General features: G+C 39.3%; 1 long non-coding RNA gene across 1 annotated transcript in view; it reads right to left on the reverse strand.

The window, feature by feature from the left end:
* Positions 1-24,342, reverse strand: part of LOC309866466 — a 35,947-nt gene extending 11,605 nt beyond the window's left edge. The window contains exons 1-2 of the long non-coding RNA XR_014312699.1: positions 24,308-24,342; positions 787-844 (exon numbers count right to left, since the gene is read on the reverse strand). This is a non-coding gene — a long non-coding RNA (uncharacterized lncRNA). The remainder of the gene's footprint in view (positions 1-786; positions 845-24,307) is intronic.
* Positions 24,343-24,912: the final 570 nt, after the last annotated feature.

The following is a 24,912-nucleotide window of genomic DNA, read 5'->3' on the forward strand; positions in this document are numbered from 1 at the left end:
AGAACCTAGCTGAGATGAACCCCCAAAACAGAATAGGAAATTACATAGGGAGAGAGAGGGGGGAAATTTAGAATTTGAGGCTTAGGTAGAAGTCAAAATAGTAGGTGGTGGTGGGGAGGTGCTCTGGCAGGCTGAAAGCAGTTGAGGAACCCTGCAGGTACCAGGGGTGGGGACTGCAGGAGAGGGAGGAGGAAAGCTTTGCCTACTGTGCAATTTTGCCTAGGGCAGCGAATTGCTTGTGCCCAGGAAATTGCCTCTGGAAGCCTTGGGCAATATGCAGTAGGTTTTCCCTGATGCCTAGTTTATCAGGTTAAGTTGAAATTTGGTAGAGAGGAGAAGAGGGGAATGATGAGCTGAAGGAAACCTCAGAGGTCACCAATTTAAAAAAAAAAGTATCTGTAATGACAAAAGAGGCAACTCAAACTCCAGAAATAGTGCCTTCACCTAAAGTAACCCACCGCAAGTGGCAATAGCTTTGGGTACTAAAAGGGAAAGTGGGAAGGGGACTTCACTTTATAATTTTTTCTAGGATTGACTCCAGTATGAAGAATATAGAAAGTTAGGCAAGGGATCTAACATTCACTAAGGCTCTATTATGTGCTCATGCTTTGTACCGGACTCATTATAACATTGCTTAATTTTCATTGCAACTGTGGAACAAGTTATCACCGTTGTATAATATGGGATTAACAAATTCTGAGATTGACAAATAGCCCCATGGCTGCTCAACTGGTAAAAGGTAGAGTTAGAATTTGAATTCAGGTGTATCTACGTAGGCCATACTACCTCTTCCCTGCAGACATCCATTACGTGTCGGCTGTACCCCAGTACCAGGCAAGAGGCTCTAGGGATGTAAATAAGGAACAGATTAGGGATCTATACCCAGAGCTGCTCTTCTCCTTGTTTGTCAGAGGTGATATTCTAAGGAAGACACCCCTGAATTAATTGATTGGTCACTCTAGCTTTCTATTTCATGTCCCAATCTATAAAGAAGTAGAGATCACTCACAGCCACATAGACTGGAGGATATTCTCAGTGTTCATGAAACTTAAAAAAAAAAAAATAAGGTGAAGTGCCACACATGGCCAAAATCTTTTTTATTAATCTTTATAGCCTTGCATGACATACAGAACAATGTTCCCAAACTGTCTTGAGATATTAATATGTTCAGCAAAAACAAAACAAAACCCCCAAACCTGGTGCTAGCAATATTTCTTCAAAAATGCATTTAAAAATATATGTAAGAAAAATACTCAGCACGCTTCTGCTATTCTTTTTTTTTTTTTTTAAAGATTTTATTTATTTATTTGTCAGAGAGAGAGAGAGAGTGCACAAGCAGGGGAAGTGGCAGGGAGAGGCAGAGGGAGAAGCAGACTCCCTGCTGAGCAAGGAGCCTGATGTGGGACTCGATCCTAGGATGCTGGGATCATGACCCTAGCTGAAGGCAGTGGCTTAACCCACTGAGCCACCCAGGCTCCCATGCTTCTGCTATTCTTATTGTGCAAAATATATCTATAAGAAATGGTGGGCAAGGGGTGCCTGGGTGGCTCAGTTGGTTAAGCATCTGTCTTTGGCTCAGGTCATGATCCCAAGTCCTGCATTTGATTCCTTGCTCAGTGGAGGGGGGGGGGGCTGCCTCTCTCTCTCTCTCAGTCTCTCTCCCTCTGCCCCTCCCCCCACTTGTGCACACTCTCTCTCTTTTCAAATAAATAATTAAAATCTTAAAAAAAAAAGAAAAGAAAAAAAATGGTGGGCAATCCTAAAAGCAAAGGAGGTTGCCTATGTCACCTGAAGGGTAACTGACTACTGCTCAATTGGTTAGTTAATGCAGAATCAGATTTGACCATTGTGCCAATGTAATCTAAACATTCATGCATGTTGAGTCTTCCATGATCTTCCACCTATATTATGCATATAGGTATGGATGAATTTTTGCTTCTGTCCAACAGCACTTACATTTTCTTTGAGACCATGTTTTACTGCCTACTTTGATCCAGATGCCTGTTACATTTGTGAGTTTGTGGTGACTTTTCATCATCACATTATAATGAGATCAATCATGTTTGGGAAATTCTGATCGGGTACTTGCTGCCAAGTCAGTACCATGTTCTGATTCCCAGGTTTCCCGAAAGGTACACTGGTCTTCTTTTTTTTTTTTTTTTTTAAGATTTTACTTATTTGACAGACAGAGATCACAAGTAGGCAGAGAGGCAGGCAGAGAGAGAGGGAAGCAGGCTCCCTGCTGAGCTGAGAGCCCGAAGTGGGGCTCGATCCCACGACTCTGGGATCATGACCTGAGCTGAAGGCAGAGGCTTAACCCACTGAGCCACCCAGGCGCCCCTTACACTGGTCTTCTTGATTTGGTTTCCTACTTTTTGAATTTTACTACTTCCTTAGATAGATTTACAATGTCTAATGCGCATGGATCTACAGCATTAAGTGCACATAGACTTAACACTTTCCTTACACATATGATGACAAAAAGCCGTATTACCAGAATGGTTAAAATAGCAAATTTTATGTTTTATGTATTTCACTATAATTAAAAACAAAATATAACAGAAGTGATGATGGTATACAAGTAAGAACATAAACTCAGCATTGCAAATAATAATATTTCTGGTGTCGTAATTTTATGTAAAATAATAAATAATATTATTTTACTTGTGTTGTAAGGGCCTATTTACCAGAGCAGCCCCACCTCGGTTGAACAGCCATTTTGTTGTTTATGCAGTAAAACTTAAACTGACCCTGCCCACCCCCTCTCCCGGGGAACTTACTTAAAAACAAGTCCAGGAAACCAGACCCAGGTAACAAAGCCCAAGTACAAGGGCAGATCAGGTCAGGTGGAGATAACAGCCCGAATGCAGGGATGAGTTGGGCCAGGTAGAGACATCCAATCAGTAAAGTGCATGTACTGTCTCCCTGGCTACCAAGGAGCGTGGGCCCCTGCCATTTGGGCACCAATTCTGACCAAGGTGATAGGTTAGTTTAAATAGCCACTATGGGGTGAATTATAATTCAATTGGTCACTTATGTGTTACCTAGCATGGGTGCACAGCTTTCTCTATGTGTTACAATCTCATTGGCCACCTGTGTGTGGCCAGGCCCAACCACATGCCCCTTGCCCTTTAAAAGTTAGTCAGTAAGGCACTGGGGGTGGGGGGTGTCACCTCTTTGTAAGAGATGGCCCTGATTGGTCAGTTTGATTCTCGATGCTTGGCGCAAAATAAAGCTTTGCTTGACCTTTGCTTTGTATCAGTCCCACTCCTTTGACCATGGACCCAACAGTGTGAGAAAAAAACATACATAGGAGTTAAATTCCCTAAAATCTAAATAAGAAATATATTCAGGAGAATATTCACATAGAATTAAGTAAAAAGCTGGACCACAATTTCCATTGTTCATTGGCGTGTTCTCAGGACTTGGGATAGTGCCTGGCATTTATTGTGTTTTTGTTGAATGGATAAAAAGATCATTTCAGCTCTGGACCACTTTCCATAGTTGTCCGTTTAACCTGTTTATTTTCTAGAGCAAATTACATAATTTATACTTAATGTTTCTGTGTTCCCATTTCCCTTAGAACATAAACTGAACCAGTGTGATTATAAAACTTGGTAAATTGCAGATTAAAAACAAAACAACAACATATAAAAACCTGTTGTTGTAGCAAATAAATCTGGGTAAAAATAATTGTTTGAAAATAGTTTTAGAGTTTTTATTTAAAAAATAATTTATAGGGGTGCGTGGGTGCCTCGGTCTGTTAAGCATCTGCCTTCGGCTCAGGTCATGATCCCAGGGTCCGGGTGATGAAGTTCTAGAATATAGGTGAGGTTCAGTGGGGTGAGGTCTGGAGCCGATGACCAAGAAAGAACTCTTGAGACTTCTTTGGTACAAAATGGTGGTTTATTAAATCACAGGGACAGGACCCGTGGCAGGCAGAGATGCTGCTGCCCCAGGTTGTGAGGGATGGCAGGTTATGTACCCTGTGGTTGGGAGAAGGTAAGGGAAAAGAGGGGTTTCAACGGAGCTTTCATATGCTAAAGAGGGCCTACAAGGTGCCAATATCAGAGGCCTTGTGGCTTGATCAATGTTGTCTTTTGGCAAGCCATTAACATCAAGATAGTTGGGAGATTCCTCGTGGGATGTCACATTTCTGCTATCAAGCGTCTTGGTTAGTGAGATTTAGGTTCAGAGGAGATTTAACTTTATTTACATTTCCTTCCACCTCAGCCCCCTTCAGTTTTGTTTATGGAGGGGAGGGTGACATTAAGGCAAGAGGAGTTATTTGCCTCTGGAAATTGTGCTATTGTTAAGTTAACTTCTTTGTTTGTAGATCTCTAGGACACTTGTAAACCAAGGGAGACTCCTGTCTTGCAGGATTGTGATATCTGCAAGTTAACTATTTGTTTCTCATTTATGGCAGTCAGGGGTGCCTGAGCAATGTCACATATATTACCGAGGGGAGGGAACGGGTGGAGAGGGGGTGCAAGGTGCCATTTTTTACTTTGTCCTCAGCCAGCCTCCTGCTCCCTCATCACTGGGATTTAACCCTGCATCAGGCTGTCTTTCCCTTTCCCACTTCCCCTGCTTTTGTTCTGTCTCTCACTGTGTCTCTCTCTGCCAAGTAAGTATATAAAATCTTAAAAAAAATAAAAATAAATTACAATAAAAATTTATATACCTTTATCACCATATGAAATGGTTATTTTTTCATGGTCAACATTGGCAATTCCATATAATTTGATCTTTTTTATAAACTTGATCTTAGTAATTTATAAATTACTGGCTAGTTTATGTCTGCTGTTTCAAGTGATAGAAACATTGGGGTTGGAGAAAATGTCTTTAATATTCATGAAAGGGCTCTTCTTTCCTTCCAAATGCCAGGGAGTAAAAAGTGATCTCAAATTAGAACAAATATTATAGTGTTTTCATTAAGATATGTGAAACTGACACTTTTACTACTAACTTTTATGGTTAATCACAAATCTCCAACCAGAGACTGTGGAATGACCATCTGAATGTATTCTAAAAAGATTTAATGACCTTAAATATCGATTACTTTAACACATAGCAGTCCCTTCACATTTCCAAAGTTGAAATAAGCACTCGTGATTATTATGGTTAAAAAAGGCTGGGAAAGTTATGTATTTCATAATAAAGAATATCATAATAAAGTGGACATATAATTTGTTTTAAAAAATACTGCCAATAATGATAAAAGGCAGGAAAATTAATTTTGATTATTATTTAAACAATTTTAAATCCCTAAGTGATCATAATGACTTGAATGGCCTAGGTCAGGTCTAGGACTATGGCCCCAGAGCCACAGTGGTGACCATGGGCAAAGTTCGACACAGAAAATATAACAATTCTTTGTTTCTGTCATCATCCCCAGGACAGACCCCTTTAAAAGGGTTAAAACCTTTTAAACTGAGAAGTTTGAAGGGGAGAAGGAGACAGATGCAGAATGATATTACCACCTTCCAGTTGTAAATCAATGTGTCTCCTTTCTTCTCCTACTCTCCAGGTGGCCAGAGAAGGGTTAGGCTGAATTTACATGAGAATGGCTGGTTATCTAGACTAGTTTGTAGACCATCCCAGTGTTTGGGGGAGGAGTGAATGTGTGAAGAGTTCAATCTTGGTGACTGCAAACCTTTCCATTGTCCCTGCTTATATTTATTTATACATTAGAAACAATGGTACCAGATAGCACATGCTGCCTTGTATCCTGCTTTTAAAACATTAAAAGGGACATATATTATGAACTCCGTTCCTGTCATTCATTATTTTTATACAACATTCTTTTTAGAGTTGCTTCAAGTTTTATTGTGTGTGTGTGGTGTTCCACAATTTATCCAAACAACCCTTTGTTTTTGTTCACTGAGTTTTTCTGAATCCATTTCTTCACTATTATGAACAGCGGAGCTGCTAAATCTGAGCATACAGTCTTAATTCTTTGTTAGGGAAAACTGACTAAATTTTAGAAGTGGGATTTCCTGGTTGACAATAAGGATTTTGAATAATTTCCCAGAGGCAACATTTAGCTCACCAGAGCAGAGACAAAGGAAGAGAGAAGAGGCAGGCAGTAGGGTGAACCCTCTTCATACTGGGGAAGCTTCTGTACAGAGTCTATCTAGCTGAGCTAGTTCAGAAATACAGAACCCAGATTTGCCACCTCACCCTGAGACAATTCTTTCAAACTCAAGGCAGAAAGACAGGGTGAGGAGATCGAAAATGGCTGACACTTTTTGAGTATTTATTCTGTGCCGGGCAGTGCTATAATCATTTTCTGTGTATTATCTCGCTCTAGGCCTACCATAACTCAGAGAGTTATGGTAAGAACGAAGACAAGAGAAGTTAAATAACTTTCCCAGGGCCTTATATCTAATACGTGGCAGAGCACAGAGCCATGTGTGCTTTTAACAACTGTGCATTGTTGCCTCCTGTCCCAGTACCCTGGCTGCTTAGGCAGGTAAGCTAGGAATGTCCCCACATAAAAGTCCACAGTGCACACTATATCCTTCTAAAATCTCCTACTTTTCCTTTTTTCAGAAGCATGAATTCTCCACCAATGCCATATTGTCTCTTGGTAGTAAATACAATGACTATAGCTTTAAATATTTTAGTATTTGTCACTAGTCATGGGAAAGTCATTTAAAAATTGATCTATTAATTATAAGATACTACATCAATTATTGCTGGAGTTTAATTACTAAATTCTGATAGTTGGTATAAATAAGCAATTCTTTTTATATGGTTGTACTTGATCAAGATATTGCAGAATTCTAATTGGATCTATTCTTTTTTTTTTTTTTTGGAAGAAGAGTGAGAGAAGGGACAGAGAGAGAGGGAGAGAGAATCTTAAGTCAGATTCACACCTAGTGCAGAGTCCAACCTGGGGCTCTATCTCACAACCCTGAGATCATGACCTGAGCTGAAATCAAGAGTCAGACCCATCCAGGCACCCTGGATGTATATTCTTTATATTCCAGTTATGTTGAAAGTCAATCAGGGATACACAGACATAACAAAGCAGACTACAGTCATGTCCTTTCCAGAAAGTAATGCCACTTTTGATTTCCACATATTACCTATTTTATTCTAAACAAATACCTGACAATGTCTAAGTCAACATATTCTGAATAAAACATGGACTCGCATAGTACTGTCACCTCCTTGAAAATGGCTGAAGGTATGTACGCATTGATATTAAAGAGTTACTCAGCACACACGAGTGATTAATGGGAGATCATGTTTATATTCAGGTACAATTATCAACTGGAACAGAAGAAGTTCCCCTTCCCCCCCATTGTTGCTGCTTCCTCCCTCTTTCTTGAAGGTTCTCAGGTCCTTTTAAGCGCTATTGAGTAGTATAGCACAGTGGTTAAACATAGGGATTCTGGAGTCAGAATACCCAGTTTCCAATCCTAGCTTTGCTGTTTACTAGCTGTGTGACCTGGGAAAACTTCCTTAGCTTCTCTGTGCCTTAGTTACTTCACCTGAGTCTTCAAAGCTACATCTCTAGATTGAGGGCTCCTCAGAATTGCAGTTTTAAATGTGTAATTGCCCAGCTGCTCTCTCAGCACAGCTGTCTAAAAATTATCTCTAACTTAACATCACCAGAGAGAACCTGCTTCATTCCTACTCTGCCCTGGCATGTAAATGGAAACACCATTCACTCTTGGCTCAAAACTAAAATCTAAGAGTTTCCTTGATTCTTCTTTCCCCCTCATTTCCATACCTAATGAATCAACTCCATCCCCTTTACCTCCAAGACATATCTTAATGCTTCCCACTTCTTCCATTTCCACCAGCACTGCCTTATCCAGGCTCCTGTTATCTTACATCTGGACTCCTGTAATTGTTTCTTGACTGGTGTCTAGTCTTCTACTCTTCTCTAAAATCCAATGTCCTTATAGCCAAAATGATTTTTTTTTAAGTCATAAATCAGTCTTTCCCTTACTCCAAATCCCCCAGTAGCATCTCATCACATTTAGAATAAAAGCCTAACTCCTTAATTCAGCTTTCAAAGGCTTAACAAAATCAGTACTGTAATGGGTTAAAGAGTGTCCTCCCCAAAATTCATGTGTACCTGGAACCTCAGAATGTGACCTTATTTGGAAATAGGGTTTTGCAAATGAAATTCACTTAAGATGAGTTCATATTGGATTAGGGTGCGCCCTAAATCTAAAGGCTGGTGTCCTTACAAGAAGAAGAGAGGACACAGAGAGACTGAGGAGATACAGAGAAGAAGGCCATGTGAGGACGAAAGCAGAGATTGGAGCAGTACTCTGCAAGACAAGGAGCACTGAGAATTGCTGAGAGGCATCAGAAGCTAGGAAGAGGCAAGGAAAGATTCTCCTCTAGAGCCTAAAGTCTTTGAAGGAAGAAGGTCCTGCTAACACACACCTTGATTTCAGACTTCTAGCCTCTGGAGCTGTGTGAGAATATAATTTACATTATTTTAAGCCATCAAGTTTGTAGTGTTTTGTTATGGCAGCTTTAGGAAACTAATACAGGTGCATTTATAACACTCTGGCTTCAACTCCATTGCCCGCCTCTAACTCTCTCCCCTCCAGTCACACTGGTCTCCCTCTGAACATCAAGCCTGTTCCCACCTCAGGGCTTTTCACTAGCTGTTCCTTTTACGTAAGAATGCTGATCCTTGATCTTTGCTTGGATCCTTATCGTTCAGACCTCAGCTATAATGTCACCCTATTAGAGATTCCTACTTCAGCCTTTGGTTCTAAAGTAGCCTCCCAAACTCTCTGTATCACATCACCCTATTTTAATTTTATTTTTTGCTATTGATACAATTTGCTGTTTCTTAATCATGTATGTATTTATGGCATCTGTCACAGGCACATGCACATTCACACATCTCACACTCAAATTCCCAAAACTGCACTGTCTAGCAGGGTAGCCACTAGCTACATGTGACTATTTAAGTATAAGTTTAAACTAATTAAAATTAAATAAAATATAAAATATAGTTTCTAAATGAAGATAGGCATATTTCAAGTTCTCAAAAACCACCGGAGCTAATGGCTACTATATTGGACAGCATAGATTTAGAATATTTCTATCACTGCAGATAGTTCTACTATGCAGTACTGCCCCAGAATATAATAAGCTCAAGGAGAAGAGGAATCTTATATCCCCAATACTTTGAATTTGTGTGGGACATAATAGATAACAAATAAATATTTCTTGAATGAATAATGAATGAACTTTCAAAACCAAAACATTGCTGAGGTTTGACATGAATGAGCTTTGTAAAAGTGAAGGACAGCACCTCTGTCAGTGGGAACCAATATGGCTTTCAAGGGAAAGATTACTTCTGTTCTCTTTGCCTTTCCACTTGGGCAGTTTCTACAAACACATCTGCCATTGATTATTCTTTTTGTTTGTTTTGTTTGTATACTCAAAAACAGATCTGCTTGTAAAGAAGATTTCAACAAATTCTCTTGTTTTGACCAGTGGCTTATTTGGTTTACAAATAAAACCTCCTAGTAGGGGTCTGTTGAGAAGTAGAGGGAAGACAGAAGGGTATGGACTGGATATTATCTTCTGTGCAGTATCGTATTTGCTCTGGATGTCTAAAAAGACAGTGTTATCAATCCCACATCTTTAGTAATCATTTCTCAATGCTTTGATTAATGTGGGTGTAAAATGTGTCTGATGTAGCAGCATGTGTCTGAAACATTCTGAGACAAGAAGAATCAAAAAGTATTTTAATTTTAAAATGAATTTTAAATAGGCTAAAGGAACGAGTTTATTTAATGTAACAGTTGAAATACTATATTTCTGCATTAGAAGAAAAAGCATGGAAATATATCTTTGTCAGACTTGTGGGACAAACAGAACGAGTATGTTTTCAAACCATTAAATCCTTAGCTATAAGTGTTCTGTTCTATTTTCAGCTCATCACAATGAGGTTAAAATTTGTGAGTGTTCGGATACTGTGCCAAACATATAAAAAAAAAAAAATCAGGGGCACCTGGGTGGATCAGTTAAAGTGTCCGACTCTTGATTTCAGCTCAGGTCATGATCTTAGGGTTGTGGGACTGAGACCCACATCAGGCTCTGTGCTCAGTGCAGAGTCTGCATGAGATTCTCTCTCTCTGCCTCTACCCCTACCCCTGATCATGCTCTCCCTCTCCTTTTAATTTCTAAAAATTAAATAAGTAAGTAAATAAGTGCAAGCTTAAAAAAAAAATCAGTGTCAGTATTCTACTCCATTTCATTCCTCTATTTAGATGTCACAGCTCCTATAAGGAAGCTCACTGATTAGCTAATGGAGAGTTATTATTTCAGGTCACTTGTGATTGAAAAGCTAGGGACTGACACATCATCTGGAGACCAGTTCAGAATGGGTGAACTTGAATAATATTTATTAAAACGTAGCAAATTCCTATTACAAAATTGACCACAGAGTGGGGTTAGGGCACTGTGGAAATGAAGGAATCATAACTTGGTCTGAAACAGTGTACAGACAACTCCTTGCACTATTACCTAATTGGAATGTACTCTTTCCAAATCATAAACTTTATGGCTTTAGAATCATTGTGGATGTTTTTACATGCAATTGAAAGGGAGGAAAACACAGGTAACTATATAGGACTTCTTTGCTGTAAAACAGAATAAAGAGGGTGTCTGTGCGTGCATGTGTGTGTGTGTGTGTGTGTGTGTAAGAAAGAGGGCAGGGAGAAGGAAGGAGGAGAATAATTAGAAATGATGAGTATGTCTGATTTCAGAATTCAAGAAAGTAGAATCATGAAAGGGTTCAGAAAGCTCCATCCAGATTCTAGACAAGACGATCGTCTCTAACTCTCCAGCACAGTGCGATTTCCCTGCATCCCTCCCTCGTGTTGGCAGGCCCGAGCCCAGGCCTGAGACTGATAAAGCACTTCTGGTAGAGGTGCGGTCACTTCCTTCCTACTGGGGCTCTGGGGAGAGGTGAGAACAGAGCGTGAGAGCCGCAGCACAACCGTTCCTGGAACCTTGATGGATAGAGCCCTGGTTAAAGTGACCCAATTTCACATCCGCCAGTGTAGGAAAGTAGGAAGTCTTCAGGCTGTGGGCAAAAACGGAGAAAAAAGTGGTGCTGTTTGGGGCTTTCCCCTGCAGTCCACCTTCTAGAAAGCCTCCTCTATTAGAGACGATCTTTCTTCAGGGAAGTCCCATATCTTCCCTTGTTTTGTGTGTTTGTCTGCCATGAGTGGGAAGAGGAGAGAAGGAATGGGGGAGGATTAAGAGGGTGGGCCAAAATGCGGCAGTTAGGGACATTTGTGAGGATTCCAGAGAGACTTAGAAATCAAGACCCCCATGCTCCTGCTTATAAAAAGGTATCTAGTTAATATATATTTAGATAGCTGATATAGATATATATAGAGAGAGAGACAGACAGACAGATAGACATGTACATGCACACATACATACACACACAGGCCTGAAGCATAACTTATATAATATACTCTCTGTAAAAATAAAATGTCAGGGGTGCCTTGGTGGCTCAGGAGGTTGAGCGTCTGACTTTTGATTTCAGCTCAGGGGGTGATCTCAGGGTGGTTAGCCTGTGTCAGGCTCTAGGGGTTGGGGGAGGGGTTGAGGAGTCTGCTTGGGATTCTCTCTCTCTCCCTCTGCACCCCTGCCCCAAAAAAAGAGAAGGAAAGGAAAGGGGGAAAAAAATGAAAAAAAAAAAAAAAAAAAAAAAAAAAGATGTCAGCCCTTCCTGTGGGTGAAGCCAAAAGAACTCTCTTCTTTTTGCCTTTGAACAGTTGCACTGGGTCTAGATAAAAGAGGACAGGTTTCTGGCAGAGGAATGGGGTTGTGGGATGGAGAGATAGAGAGAAGGGAAACAGAGGAGGAAAGAAAGAGGCAAAAGCTTCTGCCAGGGTACTATCTAGGGTCTACTTAGGTGCATAGTGAATGGCAGAACCAAGCGTGTGTCTTTTACGGGCCTCACGACTCTTCTCCTAGACTTGAAAATAGGTTTAGTCCTGAGTTGAGACCATGGCCCCATAGCACCCACTTTATCTCTACTTTTCTTCTTTCCATTTACTGCTTCTTCCTTCTTTCCCAGCTTTCTCCAGCTGGTATGAAGAGAAGGAAGTTGTTATGGCAGCTCTCATTTTGATTCTTTCTGTCTTTGGTCTCCAACTTCTCATCCCAGGCAACGCTTTGAGGACCCCCAGGACTCGTGGCCTTACTTCACCTCCGCTAGGCACTCACTGTGCCCAGAAATTGAAGGAAGGAAAAGGATTAATGGCATTATTTTGCTGACATTGTTTTAACTCAACCCTGAACCGAAAGGTAAGATTGGAAGACAGTGGAGAAATAAAGGTTAGGCAAATAAACAACTGTTCCCTTTTTGAGAAAATCTCTGCATGACAAATCTCAAATTGGACAAAGTAGGATTAACGCTTTATATTTCATAAGCCATCTGTCACTGAAGGTTCACTAAATCAAATGGCAGATCTAAAATCTCTAAGGGATGTGTTATAGTACAAATGATAAGAGAAAAATCTGTGATCTGGCTGTTGCAGAAATCAGAAATATGGGGTCAGAAGGAGCCAATCACCTGATGGTCCAGTTGCTGCACCCTAAAATCTAAAATCAAACTGATATGCCGCCCTCAGACCAATCTCTCTTGAACCTCTTTTACCATGTGAGTTCCCTGCTCTAGAAATTTCATCCTTTCCCTATTTCAAATATTTTCTTTCTTCTTATACACTTTCTTCTAAATTGACGTTCCTGCACATTTTAAATGAGGCTTTTAAAGTCTGATGCTAGCTTCCCATTGTCCGTCTATCAGCCCTCTGTTTTGGTAAAAGCATATGTCCATAAATGCACCATGATCTGCTTGTTCTGCCCCTTGTGTCCTTTGGGCTTGATCCTTTCCCCTGGAATGTGCTGCTTTATACCCAAGTCCATTTGCTCCAAAACAGTTCAACACCTTGGCTCAGTTCAAATCCTCTAACTTCAATGAAGTTATCCCTGAATGTAGCCTAACTGATATCTCTCTAATCCAACATTCTATAGCTTTTAAAAGACTGCACAGTCTAGCTTTTGATTCAATAGACTTGCTCACTTTAAATAACATGGCATGCAAAAGAACCTTGCAGTCTAAAGAATGTAACAGTGTCTGGCAGATAGTAGTCACCCAATAAATATTAATTAATTAATTTCCTTCCTCATTGCTATTGCATATTAATTGTTTTCTACCCAACAGGGCTGACAGCTAATAAAGAAAATAATAATTTTATTCCCTCTTCCATGTGTCCCCCATAGGGCCTGGCACCCTAGAGAGCACTCAGGAGATAATCAATAGATACTTACTGACTGAATAATTGATCGACTAATGCACTTTGCATTTGGATTCTAAGTACAGAAGCCCTTGAGGACTTCTTGGTTTTCCTCCAAATGATCTGAAATTGACCTCTACTACTACATTACCTCTACTGCTCCTCTTTTATAAAGGAGAAATTTTAAATACAGAGAGAATTTAAGTACTCCCAAAGTCAAACAGGACATTAGTGATAGCTACAAGCTAGATATAGAGGGTAATCATCCTGACTGCCAGACCCCTGAATTTATAGTCATTGAATTGTGTTTTTTTTTTCTGACACAGGTAGCTTTTGTCCAATTATTAATCTCTGTTGTATAAACTATAGCATGTTGCTGTATGACTCTGCTTCTCTTTCTTTATTATTTTCTTATTTTTGAGTGACTCTAACTGGTAAAAATGTATCTAATTATCTACCATGATAGTTGCTTAAAATTTTTATTTTATTGCGGTATAATTGACATATAACATGATCTTTGTTTCAGGTACAGAACATAATGATCTGATATTTGTATATATTGCAAAATGATTACCACAATAAGTATAACTGTACCTGTAACCATCCATCACCGTACATGGTGATAATTTTTTTTCATGTGATAAGAACTTTTAAGATCTACACTAGTGATTGCTTTTTGTTTTTTTTTTGGACTTTTAAGTCAGAAATTGTGTCTTATATGCCCTTACTTTTTTTTTTTTTTTTGGTGCTTAGCACAGTACTGGACACTTAATAGATGTTTAGTAACTATCTGTTGAACGGATGAATATTATCAGATAAAATTATCTTTTTTGAGTACCGCACAATTAACATACATAAATCTTCTTTATAGCATTGAGGGGAGTTAAATTTAAAAACAGCCTTATTTTATTCATAGCGATCTATTCTTAATTATAATTCCTTTGCCTAGTTATTGACCGTTAGGGATTATATAAGAAATTGAACCCACCATAGCATGATCCTTGGCTTGATTCCTAAACTGTAAACTAATCTCGGCTTTAATCTTCAATCTACACATAAGACTATAACACTTACACATTTAAGGAAAGAAAATAACTTCTTCCAAGAGAAATAGAGGTAATTTAAGGAGACAGAATTATTGGCCCCAAGTTAGCAAAAAAGCATTTTATCCCTGACTCATCTGTGCCGTATGGATTTCATAACTGATGATTAGCTTCTCTTAATCAGTTGAACATCCATTTAAGGGACAAATTGATTAGCTTCTTGCATAATTAACAGAACACTAAGTACCATCACTTTGAGTTGAAAAATTATTTTGATTAACAGTAAATATTCAGTTTAACATTAAGACATTAAATGGTGTTATCTCAAATCATTAATCTGTTATTTTCAAAATTAAGGAGGTGTTTGCAGCTAACTCAGTGACTAATGTTTGCAAGTCCCAAAGCATTTTTACTTTTCTGGCTGGTATTGAATTTAATATATCTTTTTCATAGAGAATTAGAATATAAAATAATGTATAAATAATATTAGTTCGTGCTCAAACTCTCAATCTGTACTCTCTACTTAGTGAAATGCCAAACACAGTCCTGAGGCATAGAACAAGGAAAATAATTAAATTTTAAACTTTTACAAATCATTTCAAAAAGAATCAGTGAAGAATTAAGAAAGGGTTGGCAAAGAATGTTGAAATGGAGAGAAAGGTTATTAAGAGTGTCAGGATCCATACAGGACAAGATTCATGAGCTGCTAGAAATAACAGAGCTCAACACCGTGGAATTATGAAAGAGTGTAAGGGAATAAAACAGTAGAGAAATGAAAATGAGAAAGGCTCTGCCTGCTGAAGTCAGGTTAGAGATAATTCAAGTGGGGAAGAGTAGCCGAGAAATGAATTTTACAATCCACAGGGGGTCAGCAAAGTTGTTTAAAGATGTGCTATGTCAGTAGTCCACAGAAAGCTGTGTTAAATTACACAAACACATAATTAAAGCTAAACATTCAGCATGTTAAGGCTGCACCACCCTGAGCCAGATGGTAGTTGATTCTGACTACACCTTGGGCGCTGAGGACCTAATTAGTCTTTTCAAGAAAGTGTGCAGGTGTCAGTCAGCTCTGGAGTTAGTGCTGAGCAGGACAGGCTAATGGAGATGCTGGGATATTTGAAATTGATGAGGCCTGAGGCAAGTTTCAAATACTATTTGCAGAAGTTTAGGAATTCAGTGGATATGCAAGGATTGGTTAGGGCTTTTCTCAATGTCTACATGTACTAAATGTTCATCTTTTTTCCTTTATTTTTAAAAAAGATTTTATTTATTTGAAAGACAGAGAGCAGGGACAGAGGGAGAGGGAAAAGCAGATCCCCTACTGAGCAGGGAGCACAATGCAGTGCTGATCCCAGTCCTGGGGTCAAGATCTGAGCCAAAGGCAGATGCTTAACCAACTGAGCCACCCATAAATGTTCAACTTTTAAATTCATCTCAAATCACTAGGCACTGTAAGGATTAGTTTAAAAGAGGGCTGTTTTTGGGGCGCCTGGGTGGCTCAGTGGGTTAAGCCGCTGCCTTCGGCTCAGGTCATGATCCCAGGGTCCTGGGATCGAGCCCCGCATCGGGCTCTCTGCTCAGCAGGGAGCCTGCTTCCTCCTCTCTCTCTGCCTGCCTCTCTGCCTGCTTGTGATCTCTCTCTGTCAAATAAATAAATAAAATCTTTAAAAACAAAACAAAACAAAAAAAAAACTATTTAAAAAAAAAAAAAAAGGACTGTTTTGTAGACTTGAAGCAATAGGATACTCAACAACTAATCAAAAGTCATCGCTTATTTTAATATTACTATTCTATCAATTCAATAAGGAGTGTTAGTCTGTGACAACGTGTTACCTGAATGGAAGCAGAGACCACATAATTGCTGAGAAACAGTAAAATAACACAAACTCCATTACATCAACTTCTAACATTAGTGTTCATAAATGCTTGGCTAGCAAGTTGAAAATACAGATCTCCAGGATTGTCCTTGATGATTCTGATTCAGTAAGTTTGGGGGTGTGACCTGAGATTCTGCAGTTTTAACAAATATCAAAAGAAGGTCCATGGACTATCCATTGAGAATCACACACAGGCCAAGTGTTCCTTGAAGGTAAGGATGACTCTTTATTTTTTATAATTGCTTTAGGACCTGATGTGATCATGCTTGACAATTGTTAATGTTCATTTGTTGAGTGAATAAATTCCTTGCAGTACTCTTACATCTCATGATTTTGTCTCATGACAATTTATTCTCCCTTAATATCATAGTATTTTCAGGATCTACAGTGTTTGCCTAGAAGTTCTACATTTAAACTCTTTATCTTAAACAACAGAATCATGTTTCATAGTTGGGATTAGTGTGCATTCGTTTATTCTATATTCACAAAATATTCCCTGAGCTCACACTAGATGACAGGGACCATTCTAAACAATTGAGACCTATCTGTGAAATGGACAAAGATCTCTCCCTCATGGAGCTTATATTCTAGAAGTACATATGTATCCTACTTCTAACACTGAGGTTTTAAAATTATTTTCTGGGAATATAATTATGTGTTGTAAGTTCTTCACACCAAAGAGTTTCTTATATAGAGTCTTGAATTAAGTAAAAAATTCATTTTGGCAACTTCCAAAGCTCACTGAGGAGAAGAAAGATTGGTTTAAAGCACCAGGGAGTTTTATTTTTGCACATAAATATTTATGTGTGTAAAGGGGCGTGTGGTTAATTATAAGTGACAGGAGGAGAATGACAGATGCTTAGATCCTCTGTCCCCACGGAGAGACAGACCTTGCTTGTTGGAGTGTAGTGGCACATCGTGTGGTCTGTGTACTGAATCACTGATTTAAATATTGCAGCAGCTGGAGTGCAAAGTATATCAGCAAATACTACAGGAGGAGGAGCATGTGTGTCCTGAATACCAAGTAAGAATGGACGAGGTTTGCACAGTCACATTGAGAAAGGCTGGAGAGGGCCTTTTTCTTTTTATATTTTAGTTTCAAAGGAGAGCTGGAGAAGGGTAACTAACTGGACAGTCCAGGGGACACGGGCAGGTAAAGAAGTAGAGGGCTTGGTGGGCCTTCCTAAATCTAAATTTCTATTCCTGAAAGAGAGAGAGGGATTCTCATTCTGCCAGGGAGAATCTATTCAGAGAATTCATCTCCATAATGAAAGCACTAAATCCAACAAGTATAGTCCCTATTTCAGTGCTCATGGGGAAAATGAGAAGGAGGAACTAGTTTTCCTTTGCAGCTTTCATTTTAGTGCCTCTACTTTGGGTCTAATATGAAGTTCAGCATCCATTTCTCAATTTTCCTTTAATAAATAATATTTATAAATACAGACTACACCCTATCTTAACTGGTATTTTCCTAATTTACAGATTAGAATTTGAGGTGTAGAGAGTGTAAATGATGTTACACAAGATCGCTCACTTAGTAAGTAGCAGAATGATGACTCAATCCAGGTCTCTTGTTACGAAATCTGTGTCTACCATCACGCTGCTTCTTATTACTCTTATTGGTGGTGATTGTTGTCTCTCTCTTCCCATTTAAAATTCCCCAAGTTAGAACTGACAGGAAAGCTGGGGGAGTGAGGTGTTGTGGGTGGGAGGTGAAGAAAACGGTTAACACTGATGGATAGAACTTCTCTACTTACAGATAATGTGTTGAAAAGAAGTAGGAAAAAAATAAAGAGCAGTTTTAGAAGTATGAATTCAAACAGTAAATGAGCAGATACATTTCATACTTGAAAAACTGAAATAGCTAAAAATGTTAACTCCTTTTCTCAATATTCTAAATATCTACGCTATTGCCTATACTGGTTTCACATCATCTGGGAAACTTGGGAAAGACAACTTGCCTCAAAGTATCCCCCCCAAAATTCTGATCATCGCAAGAACAGCCACCTCAGTCTCAACCTGAAAATGTCAATGATGGTCATCAGAAATTATGGCCATGGTTATTTAATATGCCAATTCCTTGTGAGTCTGAGTCACAGCCCACCATCAACGTTGACGCCAGTGAGCTTTGTAGTGTTCGTGTGGAAACAGCAGGGAACAGTGAGCTGGAATCCATTCTGCCTCATGCCTCATCAACCAGATGGTTGGCTGTATCAAAGCCAGTAATGCTGATGTCAGAGGCGAGAGAACACAGCTGGATTTTCAGGTTCAAGGGGAAAGAGGGAATCTATAATGCTAAAAGTTTGGGAGGAAATTGCCTTTGGACTAGTGGATAGAGCCAACTAGAAGTGATGGAGAGTTTTTAATGTTAAGGCCTGCAGCAACATTTCTGTGTAATTGCTTTTTGGGCCGTGGTAGGATTTGAATCCTTTTTATCTCACACCTGCTAACAGACCTAGTGGTGCCAGTCGGCTAGTTATTGTGCACTGGATCCAGAAGAGATTTTAGCACTGACACAGACTCCTACCAACTCCTATACCTTATTATTCCTGGGATGTCTGGTGACTAGCTTGAAACCAAAAAGTGCAAGGATGGAAAATATCTCAGAAGACCAGCTCCTGGGAACTTGTTGATAAAGACTTAACTTTTACAAATAAATCAGTATAATTTTGTGCCTTGTCTAGGATGTGAAAAAGGTGACACATGCTTTGTTTTCTGGTATGGTAATACAAGAGTTAGCAGGAAACCTAACTGCAGGCTCATGGGGCAGAGGAGAGATAGGTCTCTTGCCCTTCCAGGCCTTACACAATATAGGAAACTTGGAGAAAGGGCCTCTGTCTTTATTTTATTATATTGCTGCTAGGATGTTCTAGCTGCTAGGATGACTCCAAGCCAGTCTGGTCCATTTGAATATGAATATTCCATTGCACCAAACTTGGTTATGGTTCCAAAGGCCATGGTACTGGCATCCTCATGTTGTCACATCATGGGCCATCCATGTTGACCACTGATAGCAGTGAGGTCCAAATCTTCTATTTAAACCTGAAACACACAATGTTTCCCTTTCTTTTCCCCAAATTCCCCCTCTACAGTAATCCTTCTCTTTCACCAGAGTTCAGGCCATTAATCCCTATTTTCCAAACACTGGCTTTCTCCTAAACAAAGATCTAGGCTTGAGGTTGGAGGTGTGAGTGGGGAGTTACTTTTAGGGTCTCTTCTGAAACACAAGGAAGCTACTAAAATAATTCACACAGAACAAGGGATGTTGATCACAGGGACATGGTTATTCTTCTTGGAAGGGAGATAGGATGAGGAAAATTTCACTTGTATTCTATGTATTCTCCTACTTCAGCAAGTACAAGGTAACATTAATGTCTCAATGAATCATCCTGCCACAGATGAGTAGGTGACTTGTAGGTTACTGGGGTTCAGTGAAGACTTGTGGGATATGAACACACTATCTATGATTGAATCAAGTTTGGGAGTGTAGGACCAGGGAATGACTGAGCAATGATTTGCAGATGAATGTTTGATCCAGGAAGATTTGTGTAATTCTTCACTGCGCCAATAATCATGGCATTTGGTGTCAGGAGAGCAACATACCCAGGGAGAGAGAGTTAGTCTTAAATGCACAGAAACAATAAATAATATTTCTATTGTCAGGAGTGCCCACATATGTGTGCATAAAATGCTTAACCAGTAACCTTTCTGTGATGCTGGAAACAAAACAAAACAAAACAAAACAAAAAAACCCAGTTTCTCTCACAGTTGCTACAGCATGGAGGTGCTGTGGATTTTAAACTACAGGAATTAACCTATGTAAATGACTTCTGGGTAGCAGGAAAGATTTTTTTTTTTTTTTTCAAAAAGCACTCAGCCCAGAAGTTGCTCTTTTCTTGCCAACATTCTGGGTGATTTATACAACTGTTCTCACTGAAGAGTGCAGAGGGAAGGAATTTTGCACCAGAATGTAATTGTGGGATTGGAGACAAGAGATATCCCCTGAAGTTGTAATGATTGCACAGAAGCAGAGTGAAAAGATCAGTTGAGCTAAGACAAGTATATTTTTTAAAGCTGTAACAGTAAACTGATGAGAGAGAGTTAGTTAACACCTCAGCTACCTAGTTCTTATTACTATCTATTATTTATAAATAACAATCACTATATGCCTGCTGAGTTTATATTAAAATAAAATTTTAAAAATAGTGCACATGTACTAAACAGTTACAGTTTTGCTCAGCACCTAAGCTAGATTGCAAAATTGGCCATGAGTTTGTCTCTTGTCTGTATCCACTCCTCTGATGATGCCTTCCTACACTGACTCTGGATTAGGCCCTATGGTTTATATTAGTAAATGGGAAAAATAGGAAATGTGACCAAAGGAGAGACTTGGAAAGTGCTGGAGTGATGAAATGTGCAGGGTTGCTACTCTTAGAACCCTGAACAGTCATGTGAACAAGGCCTGGCTACCATTTTGGAAGAGAAGGGACATATGGTCCACTGACCCCCATCATTGGAGCCAACAATGAGCTGAACCCGAGAGGAGCCCGGACAAAATTGTTACCTACCAAATTGTGAGCTAAATAAATTGTTTTCTTGTTTTAAGCCACGAAATTTTAGAGTATTTTGTTATGCAATTTGATATATAACAATAGATAATGTCTATGACTTTCACACATAAGGCTCACTTAATGTTCACCAAAACCCCATGAAATAAGGTAATATTATCACTTTCCTATCACAGACAGGGAAGCAGAAGCAAAGAGGGGAATAAGTATACAAACCAGTCTCCTACGGCTTGTAGATGACAGTGCAGAGATTGAAGCAAACTGCTTCCATTGTCCATGCACTCAACTGCAAAGCATTGAGATGCCTAAATTATAACCATTACCGCTATTTCTGCTTCTGTACCTTCGCTTGCTAACCCATGAGGAGATGGAAAAATACCAGCAGACTTTCTATAGACACTCTGTAACCACACATCCTCCTCCCAGAATTGGACCTGACAGAATGGCTACTCCCGGGCCCCCCATCCGGCTCTGGGCCAAGAGATAACAGCCATCTGACACCAGAGAAACCCGGACCCAGAATTGGACGTAACAGAATGACTGCTCCCGGATCCCCCATCTGGCTCTGGGCGGAGAGATAACAACCATCTGGTGACCCGCGGCTTGACAGGAAGACCCCGGTCAATCCTGGGGTGACACATACCCTAGCGGTACCAACTCAGCAGTTTGAAGAATGACCCTTTGTTTGAAGAGCCCTTTGCCCTAACCAATAATCTGTTCCCAGCCTTTTCCCGCTCTGTAGTGCGCCAGTCATATTATAGAGTTCCTTTTTGATTTTCCCGCGGTATGTGACGATTTGTTACAAGATACTATGATGGCTAAGTCCCTGCCTCTCCAAAAATAGTGTATAAAAAGTGTTGTGATCCTGAGCTCGGGGCCTGTTACCGTCACCGGCAACGAGTGCGCGGAGTCCAGGTTCGAACTCGTAATAAACAACCCTTGCTGTTTGGCTTTGACTCTGGACTCTGGTGGTCGTCTTTGGGGGGGTCTCAAAATTTGGGCACAACAGCATGATCAAACATTAGCTTACGTCTTAGCTAATCATTTATTAAACTAACAAAATGAAACACCTGTTTTCAAAAAGCAGTTCGATTATTTTTAATTAATCCTTTCATTTGTCTCTAAAATGTCTCACATTAAGAACTCTTCAGGGAACTTGTGACTATGATGGAATAACAAGGACCATATTCACCCACCTTCTTTAATCAACTATAAAACTGGGCAAAATAGACAAATCAATGGGATTCAGACAATTCAGACAACAGCGCAGGACAATGATTCCTGAGATGCAGGAAACCAATGAGGTGAGCCCTACAGACATAATGGCTTATTATCTAGAGAGTTTCCAGATGGCAGTATAAGAAAAGGGACCTCCGGACAGAGACTGGCGATCAGGCTGAGTTGAGGAGAATTTGAAATTTAAGAGGACCTAGGTGGATAGAATTTTCAGAGAAATTTAAGGGCCAGATGTGAGTTTCAAAGATAGAGATCTTTGCATATCTGTAGTCTTCAGTCTTTGGGTAAGTAATTATGTCTGCTTATGCATGTGAGAAAATTGCCTGAGGTCACGGAAAGAACCCTGGAAAGTAGGTAGATTTCACAGGGCTGGGAATTGTTGGTGTTCTCACTAGCTGGCCAAATTAACATGATTAAACAGTGCCCTGAATCTATACTAACAAAGCTTTAAGAGCAAACTTTGAGGTGATTAAACTTATTATAAGCAATTTAACTATCCCAGAACAAAATTTAGCAATAGTTAAAGGAATTCTACAAAATCTAGTATCTGATAGCGTACAGATCAAAATGTCTCACATCCAACAAAAATTAGCAAGCATCCAAAGAAACAAGAAAATATCATCCACAATTAGGAGAAAGATCAATAGAAACTCATCTAGAAATGACAGACATGATGGAATTATCTGAGAATGACCTTAAAAAACCCATCTTCATATGTTTGAGAAAGGGGAAGAAAGCATAAAAATGATGAAGAGAGAAGGAAAGATATAACATCTTTGTTGAATTTCTTTTTTTTTTTTTTAAAGATTTTATTTATTTATTTGACAGAGAGAGATCACAAGTAGATAGAGAGGCAGGCAGAGAGAGAGAGAGAGGGAAGCAGGCTCCCTGCTGAGCAGAGAGTCCGATGCGGGCCTCGATCCCAGGATCCTGAGATCATGACCTGAACGGAAGGCAGCGGCTTAACCCACTGAGCCACCCAGGCGCCCTCTTTGTTGAATTTCTAAAAAAAAAAAAAAAATACAGTTATCAGAAGTAAAAACTACATTGAATGGAATTAATGGTTAATTACAACTCCGCAGAAAAGAAAAACGATCAATGAATTTAACAAAACCACAGTACAAACTATCTAAAATGAAACAGAGAGAGAAAAAAAGGAATGAGTAAATCACTGCTTTGTAGGACACTATCAAATAGTCTAATGTACATGTAACAGGAGCCCCAAAAGGAAAAAACAAGGAGAGACAGTAAAAAAACAAAATTTCCAAATGTGATGAACACTATAAGCCCACAGATTTAGAAAGTTCAACGTACCTCAAATAGAAGAAACAGAAGAAAACTCACACAAGACGTAGCGAAACTAAATTGCTGAAATGCGGTGATGAAGACAAAAATCTTATAGCAGCTAGAGATAAAAGACATAGGATATAAAGAGAGATAAAGAGAGAAGGGATGATAGACATCTTTTTAAAAACCAGGAAAGTCAGAAGACAATGGACTAATGTCTTTTTGGTATGGAAAAGAAAAAATAATCTAACTAAGGATTTCATAACCAGCAAAAATATTTTTTAAAAGAAAAGACATATTCATAAAACATAAAAACAAAAGCAGAACAAAGTTATCACCAGCAGCCTATACTGCAAGAAATGTAAAAGGAAACTCTTCAAACAGAAGGAAAATGAGACTAGATGGGAATTTGGATCTACAGAGAGGGATGAGAAGAACTAGAAATGGCAAGTATAGGAGCAGATATAAAAAACTTGTCATTAAAAAATAAAAAAGATGATTATTTAAAAATAATAACTATTTTGAGATTAATAACATATGCAGAAATAAGCTATAGCAGCATAGCACAATGGATAGAAGGGGAGAAATTGAAGCATTATTGTGGTAAGATTCTCACAATATACATGAAGTGGTATAATATATGAAACTAGATTATGGTAAGTTGCATAAACATGTTTTAAATCTGAGAATAAAATGTTCAGGCTTTGGCCATGGTGAAAAGTAGCCACCAGAAGTGCCTTTAAAACTCTGTGATTGGGGCGCCTAGATGGCTCAGTGGGTTGGGTCTCTGCCATCAGCTCAGGTCTTGATCTCAGGGTCCTAGGATTGGGCCCCACATCAGGCTCTCTGCTCAGCAGGGAGCCTGCTTCCCTCTCTCTCTGCCTGCCTCCTGCCTACTTGTGATCTCTGTCTGTCAAATAAATTAATTAATTAAAAATAAAATTAAAAATAAAATAAAACTCTGTGATCAACAACAGATAACTCACCTTAGTGAAGGTGCTTTTGCCAGTTAACAAATCAGTGTCAGCCCTTCACTACAGAAGTGAATCAATCCAGAACACACTCACTTACATAAACAGGCCACTGAGTGCCAACCAATCAACAGTAACTTCACCTGGGTCCTCACAGTTTCACTTGCACCTCTCAAAGTCCACCAATTCCTGAATTTCACATTTCCCGAAACTAAATACAGAATCAGTAATCTGCTCTGTTCTGGAATACTGTGGTCAGCAAAGCTCTGCCTTTCTATTGCCTTTTTTATTTTGGTGTTAAGTGATGGTTGACTAAGAGAACAGAGGCAAAAGAAATGTAGATAAAATTAAATTTCCTTACAACTTGTAGCCCATTGATAAATACCTGAGACAAGCAAAGTCTGACATTCCTCAAGGAACTATAACTGCCTTGATGTTAATGTTTTGCTAGAGGCAGATAGCAACCTTAGCTTGACAATAGCCAGACCAAAACCCCTCCCCCCAGGATTTTGTAAGTCTTCCTTAACATATGAAAAACCCTGTAGAAACTTCCTTTATCTCTAACCCACCAACATAAAAGTATATAATGAATCATCCCTCACAATCCCAGTACAGCTCCC

This window comes from Mustela nivalis, assembly GCF_964662115.1.
Source record: "Mustela nivalis genome assembly, chromosome: 6".
NCBI lineage: Eukaryota > Metazoa > Chordata > Mammalia > Carnivora > Mustelidae > Mustela > Mustela nivalis.